The sequence below is a fragment of the Macadamia integrifolia genome, chromosome 5, assembly GCF_013358625.1.
Source record: "Macadamia integrifolia cultivar HAES 741 chromosome 5, SCU_Mint_v3, whole genome shotgun sequence".
Taxonomy (NCBI): Eukaryota; Viridiplantae; Streptophyta; class Magnoliopsida; order Proteales; family Proteaceae; genus Macadamia; species Macadamia integrifolia.
In genome coordinates, this window is record NC_056561.1 from 42,801,374 (window position 1) to 42,809,299 (window position 7,926).

A 7,926-nucleotide genomic window follows, 5' to 3' on the forward strand; every position below is an offset into this window, starting at 1 on the left:
AGATCGAGAATTTACAAAACGAAATTTTTGTTCCAACAAAAAGTGACATTTTGACACAGAAACTGAAGTTTCTGTTTTTGACACAAAACGTCATTTCTAGAACAGAAACATTGCCAAATGTAGCCTAATTAACTGATTTAACTACATTATTTCCGTTACCAATTGATTGTCCCTTTGAACTCTAGCATGCAAATGAGAATCTTTAGGGGATTCAGATCCTCGGTGTTCTCAGCCATAAGATGCTCGTTGGGCGCCCAACATGACTGGAGAGGATCTCATTCCGAGGGAGTGTTGCATGTGTTTGACACTCATGGGATTTGATAATAAGCCTCTATCTAGGGGTGTCAATCAATCGGGCTGGGCCGGTCTCAGTCAGGCTTAATCGGGCTCGGCCAATTTCTAGGGTTGCACTGTGAACGTCCATTTAGCTAAACGGTCTTAGCTAGTGCAGGCATGGTATGGTTAATAATCAGGTTGGTTGGTCTCAAGCTTTAATCAGGCTGCCATAAACGGGCCTTAATCGGGCCTTAACCGGACTATAGACCTATTTAACTATAAACAGGCTTTAAACGGGTCCTTTTTAAAATTGGTCTCTTAAATGTGCTTGAAGAGGAATACTAATAAAATGAGGCAAAGATGAGCATAACAAAGAAAAAGATTCCATAGTTAAAATCGATTAAGCCAAAGATGGGCAAAGTAAATAAATTACTGAAGTACTCGATCTTTAACTCAATCAATTATACCATCTACATAACCTAGGTTTAGGAAGTTCAAATCAATTAAACTATGCATAAAAAATATGAATGTTCATATAACAATTACCACCATGTCAATTGTATATATCACATAGCCTTAGCACTAAATACAAATAGTATTAACAAAATTAAAAAAATACAAGTAGTATTAAAGGGGTCAGGCTAGGTCGAGCTTAAAGGAGTCGGTTCAAATCGGGCTTGTAAATGTGTCAAGCTGGTCGGGTGGCTAGGTGGCTGCACCGTGTACTAACTATTTATAAATTTGTCGAGCTGAGCCCGACACGTATATTAATCGGGCCAGTCTAAGTCGGGCCATAAACGTGTCCGGCTTGGTCGGGCCTACTGGTGCAGGCTTGGAATTGACACCCTTACCTCTATCTATGTTGGAGTTGAGTATTAGCATTAAGTGGAGTAAATATAGCCTAACCCAAAACCTTAAGGAAGTAGGTGGTGGTAACTCCAAACATCTCAGTGGCTACTTTCAAAATAAAATACATGCTAAGAATGAAATTGTTATGGCAAAATATGCTACCATCAGTGGTGTACCGCATGAACCGAACAGGCATCAAGCGCAAGCACTGAGGACACCAATATAAGCCTAGACGAACGGTATGGTCCCAACCAAACTACCTACCCGGTCTGAAGCTGATGCATAGGTCGGGAGCAACTCAACCGATTGATGCTACTAAAGAGGATAGATTACCGAGCGGCTGGTCCACGTTAGCATATGGAAGGCAACATGGGTGGCCGACCGCACCATACTTGGACGACTAATAGCTTGAGACACAACTAGAACCCTGACCGTGCTGCAGACCCAAGGCCTCACCAACCAAGAGACAAGAAACACATGAAGCCAGTCGTTCGACAACCGAACTACCTGATCTAGGTTGCTCAACATAAGAGTCCTACTGGTTTTCTCATCAAGATACACCTTAATGGACCATTCAGGTCCGACACGTGATTTATAGGCAAGGAGCGGACTCGTCCTTATCCGGAAAGAACTCTTAAAAGGATATCAAATATTCCCTAAAAAGAAGGATATCTCACAATATCCCCCGCGATATGGCCAATACGTGGAATTCCCATAACCAGAGCATCCTCCCTATTCATTCTCCTACTATGATTCTTGCCATATACAGACGTCTACTGGAAACAGAAAGTTGCGAAATTGGGACTCTCTTCGTTGCCGCCATCCCACAATTATATATACCTAGGTAAACCACCCTTTTAGGGGATTGATACTTTTCCATTTTTACTGGAATTTTTGTTTACAGAGAGATCTGACTTAAGTGTCGGAGGGTCCCCCGCTTGATTAGCCCGATGCTCACTCTGAGTGTTTCTTCTCTATACAGGTTCCACAAATCTGCCTACGGCGATTTCTTACTGCAACAGAAATAAAAGCACATATCTCAATGTCTTGGACTTTATCATTGTTTTCTATTTTCTTACTTTAGGATTTTGTTTTTATATAGAATTCATTGTTTTGTTTTGCAATACCACCATATCTTACAGTATCAAAATGCCTTGCTAGAATCGTCTTGCATCCTGATATTCTGCATAGATAGGGAGGGCATGGTGGAGTTGAAGTGACGGGGCAGGGTGAGGAGCTTGCAACACCGGGACTGTTTGTTGCCTTATGCAAGGAAGGAGGAAGAGGAGGAAGAGGAAATGAATAAAAAAATGTGGGTTCCACTTAATGATTTAAATGTCAATTTAAGAGGGATTCGCTCAAACCATCTATCTCCTACGCCTGTGAGGTCGACACCCGGTAGATTTTCAATCCAGTGGTTGTGACAATTAACCCATCTTTTAACCTTCAAGATCACTGACATTGAACCCGACCCATGTGAGGACCACCCATACCCGACTTCCACTCTACCATTAATCTATCTCCCACCTTCGATTTTCAATCTCTCCCTCTTTCCCTGCCATTTCAAAAACCCAAGAGGAGAAAACCGGGAATTGCAAAGAAGCAGAAGGAGAGGGAGAATGAAATCGAAGCTTAGTGTCTTCTCATTTTTCCTTCATAGAGAAAGAGAATGAAATAGAAGCTTGGGTTTTTCTCGTTTCTCTTTCCCTCTTTCCCTCCCATTTCAGGAACCCTAAGAGAAGGAGGACGACAACCACTTCGAAATATCTGAGAAGGAACCCCCTCCACATGTCTAAATCAGGAGGGAAAGAAGGTAAGCGAGAAGACAACAAATTGGGGGGGGGAGCGATTCTCTCTAGGGTTTGAAATGGGAGGGAAGACTAACTACTAGATTTGGGTTTTCCCTACCTAGATCGGCAGTGTGTTTGCTTTTGGAGAACATGGATAGGCACAATCGGTGGATTGAAAATCTGCCAGGTTTTGACCTCATAGGAGTGGGAGGTAGATGGTTAGAGGCTTAGAGCATCAGTCATTGGATAGGAGCCGAATCCATTTAAGAGGAGAATAAAGAGCCCGGATCCTCTCTGTAGAAACGCAACCCTAAAACGATGCAGAAGATAATGGAAAAACAAAACAAACAATGCACACGGATTTTACGAGGTTCGGCAAGGATGCCTACATCCCCGGTGAGATGAGATCCTGGTTCACTATCAATGGAGAATAGGGTTACAGTGCTCGTCCTCACACCTCTCAGTATTGCTTGCAATACAGAGAAAGAAACCCTCGCTACAAATATATAGCGAAAAAACCCTAATCTGTATTAAACTACAATTGTCACCCTAATCTGGATTAAACTACAATTGCCACTCTAATTCGGATTAAACTACAACTGAATACAAGACATCATAAACCAACAATCTCCACCTTGGCTTGAATTCTGTCGAGCCTCCTGTAAAGATAACTTGTAGACGTCTTCATCATTGTACCTCATTAGAGGCACAAACCTGCACCTATTTGGTGCGTCCCTCATCTTCAACAATGAGTAATATTAATCAAGTCCAAACAGGACTCAAACTTCTCTGTAGTAACTGGCTTTGTAAGCATATCTACAGGATTGAGATCTGTATGAATTTTTCTCAAGTGAATACTGCCTTCTGACACAAGCTCCCTGATCTTGTGAAATCTCACATCAATATGCTTTGTCCTTGCATGAAACACCTAATTCTTTGCAAGATGTATGGCACTCTGACTGTCACAGTGTAACACTGTACCTCCTTGCTCCAACCCCAACTCACGAACCAGTCCAGCCAACCAGACTCCTTCCTTGGCAGCCTCAACTGCTGCCATGTACTCTGCCTCTGTAGTGGACAATGCAATTGTAGACTGAAGCATTGCCCTCCATGATGTAGGTCCACCAGCCAATGTAAATACATACCCTATAGTAGACCTCCTCTTGTCTAAATCACCAGCATAGTCAGAATCAACATAACCTGCCAATTCTGTAGAACTTCCTTTGCCACTGAACATAACACATATATCTTTAGTCTTGCTCAAGTATCTAAAGATCCACTTAATTGCATTCCAATGCTCTTTCCCTGGATTACTCATGTATCTGCTAACAACACTGACTGCATGAGACAAATCCGGCCTGCTACAAACCATAGCATACATGAGACTCCCAACTGTGCTAGCATAAGGGACTTGAGACATCTGCTCCACCTCCTCATATGTTGTAGGGCATTCCCTTTCAGATAACTTGAAGTGGCCAGCTAACGGAGTGCTAACTGGCTTGGCCTTTTCCATATTGAAACGCTCTAGCATCTTTTCAATATACCTCTTCTGAGTTACCCAAAGTTTACCTGCATTTCTATCTCTAAGGATTTCCATGCCAAGGATCTTCTTAGCGGCACCAAGATCTTTCATCTCAAATTCAGCACTTAACAAAGACTTCAAAGAGACTATCTCATGTTTGTTCTTTGCAGCAATGAGCATTTCATCAACATAAAGCATCAACAAAATAATGGAATTGTCACTTGACACTTTATAATAAACACAACTATCATACTCACTTCTTGTGTAGCCAATCTTCATCATGTGGGAATCAAAGCGCTTGTACCACTGCCTAGGAGATTGCTTAAGACCATAAAGCGACCTCTTAAGCAGACAAACATGGTCTTCCTTTCCCTGCACCTTGAAACCTTCATGCTGCTCCATGTAAATATGTTCCTCCAAGTCACCATGAAGAAATGCAGTTTTCACATCAGGTTGTTCAAGCTCTAAATCATATATGGCCACCAAAGCAAGTAGTACCCTGATCGAAGTGTGTTTCACCACTGGAGAGAATATTTCATTGTAGTCTATCCCCTCCTTCTGTGCATAGCCTTTGGCTACAAGTCTAGCCTTATACCTTTCACGCTCCTTCTCAGATGCTGCCTCTTTCTTACGAAAGACCCATTTACATCCAATGATTTTTCTTCCCTTGGGTTTTTCCACAATCTCCCAAGTCTTGTTCTTCTGTAGAGATTCCATTTCCTCCATCATAGCTATCATCCATTTATCATGCTGTGCATCACTCATAGCATCATGGTAGGAAGATGGATCACCTGTACCTACAGTGAGGGCATAGGCAACCATGTCCTCAAACCCGTATCTCATAGGTGCTTTGTGAGTACGCTTCCCTTTACCCTTTGCCACAGTATAGGGAACTTCTACTGCTTCATGTTGTCCTGGTAAGTCACTTGATGACTCATTCTCTCATGTTGTTTCTAACTCACCTAACTCCACCTGCACAGTAGAACCTTCTTTATTTTCACCAACTGCTTGTGAATTGTAATTTGACTTTACTACATGAGACTCATCAAACACAACGTCTCTGCTAACCACAACTTTCTGTGAACTTGGATCCCACAACTTGAATCCCTTTACACCTTTCTTAAAACCAAGAAAGATACATTGCTTAGACTTTGAGTCTAACTTGGAACGCTGTTCACTCTCAACATGCGCATAGGCTGGACAACCAAATATTTTTAGAATAGAATAATCTACTGGTTTTCCTGTCCATACCTCTTCAGGAATTTTACAATCAATCGCCTTTGATGGAGACCTATTGATGAGGAAACATGTCATGTTCACTGCTTCTGCCCAAAATCTCTTGCTCAACCCTGCATTCAGCCTCATACTCCGAGCTCTTTCTAGAAGTGTTCTGTTCATCCTTTCAGCTACACCATTTTGTTGTGGTGTCTTTGGAACCGTGAAGTGACGTGTAATCCCTTCAGCTTTGCACAATTCTAGAAACGACTTGTATGTGTACTCTCCTCCATTGTCTGTTCTCAAGTATTTAATTTTCTTTCCTGTCTTCCTTTCTACCTCAGCCTTCCATTCCTTAAATTTAGTGAATACCTCACTTTTATGCTTCATGAAGTAGATCCAGACTTTCCTTGAGTAATTATCAACAACGGTTATGAAGTATTCTGCCCCACCTTTAGATTTTATTGTTGAAGGACCCCATACATCGCTGTGTACATAATCAAGCACCCCTTTACTCTTATGTTTTGCAGTTTTGAAGCTAACCTTGCACTGTTTTCCAAACACACAATACTTGCAGAAGTTCAATTTACAAGTTTTTACTCCCTTCAACATTTTCCTTTTATGAAGCTCTATCAATCCTCTTTCTCCCATATGCCCTAACCGCATATGCCACAGATAGGTATCATCTGTATCAAATACTGCATCTGTAGTCACAGATGCTCCACCTATAACTGTGCTCCCTATGAGTCTGTATAGGTTTCCTGCTAGCTGTCCCTTCATGACAACCATTACACCCTTAATAACTTTGAGAACTCCACCTTCTGCTATGTACTTGCAACCATTTGAGTCGAGTGCCCCCAAAGATATTAAGTTTTTCCTTAATTCTGGTACATTTCTCACATCTGCTAAGGTTCTTACTATCCCATCAAACATCTTGATTTTGATAGTACCTATTCCAATGGTCTTGCATACGGCATCATTCCCCATTAGGACAGACCCACCATTATATGGTTGATATGTATCAAACCAATCCTTATGTGGACACATGTGATATGAACATCCAGAATCTAAAATCCAAGAATCAGAAGGTTGATTCTTACCTGATGATATAGAGAGTACATCTCCATCATCTCCACCTGAACTGTCAGCCGCGCTAGCTTCCTCAGATGCCTTATCTACACCTTTCTTCTTTAAGTCTTCCTTCCTCTTCAAGCACTCTCTCTTCAGATGACCTTCCTTTTTGCAATAGTAACAAGAGACCTTGGTCTTTGCCCCTTTTGATTTCGATCGACTCTTCCCAAATCCCTTCTGATTTGATCTCCCTCTTTCTATCTCCTTGTCACCTCCGAAAAGACCTTCTCCTTGAGATTTCGTACTACTGGCCTTCTTCCTTGTATCATTGGACATGAGGGCAGCTGTGACTTCATCTATCTCAAGGGTCTCCTTCCCGTACAAGAGAGTCGTCACTAAGTGATCATATGATTCTGGGAGCGACAACAGCAACAGTAACGCATTGTCTTCATCCTCGATCTTAACCTCTAGGTTTGCAAGTTTACTTACGATCTGATTGAACATGTTAAGATGCTCTAATAGATCCATACCTTCCTCCATCTATAGAGAATACAGTTACTTCTTCACGAACAACTTGTTCGTTAAGGACTTCGTCATGTAGATGCTTTCAAGTTTCGCTCATAACTGCGGTGCAGATTCGATACCCACAACATATTGTAGGGCATCATCAGAAAGGTTTAATCGAATAGCACTTACTGCCTTTTCCTCCATCTCTTCCCAATCTTCATCAGTAATTTTTGCAGGTTTCTTCGACTTCCCCAACAACGTTTTCGCCAAACCTTGCTGTATCAGAAGATCCTTCATCCTTTGACGCTAGAGGGTGAAATTGTTCTTCCCATTAAACCTCTCGATGTCATACTCGACATTCGATCCCTTCCCTTCCATCGTGATAGTAAACCCTAGAAAACGGAAACCTAGAGCTCTGATACCAATTTGTAGAAACGCAACCCTAAAACGATGCAGAAGATAATGGAAAAACAAAACAAACAATGCATACGGATTTTACAAGGTTCGACAAGGATGCCTACGTCCCCGGTGAGATGAGATCCTACTTCACTATCAATGGAGAATAGGGTTACAGCGCTCGTCCTCACACCTCTCAGTATTGCTTGCATTACAGAGAAAGAAACCCTCGCTACAAATATATAGCGAAAAAACCCTAATCCGTATTAAACTACAATTGTCACCCTAATCTGGATTAAA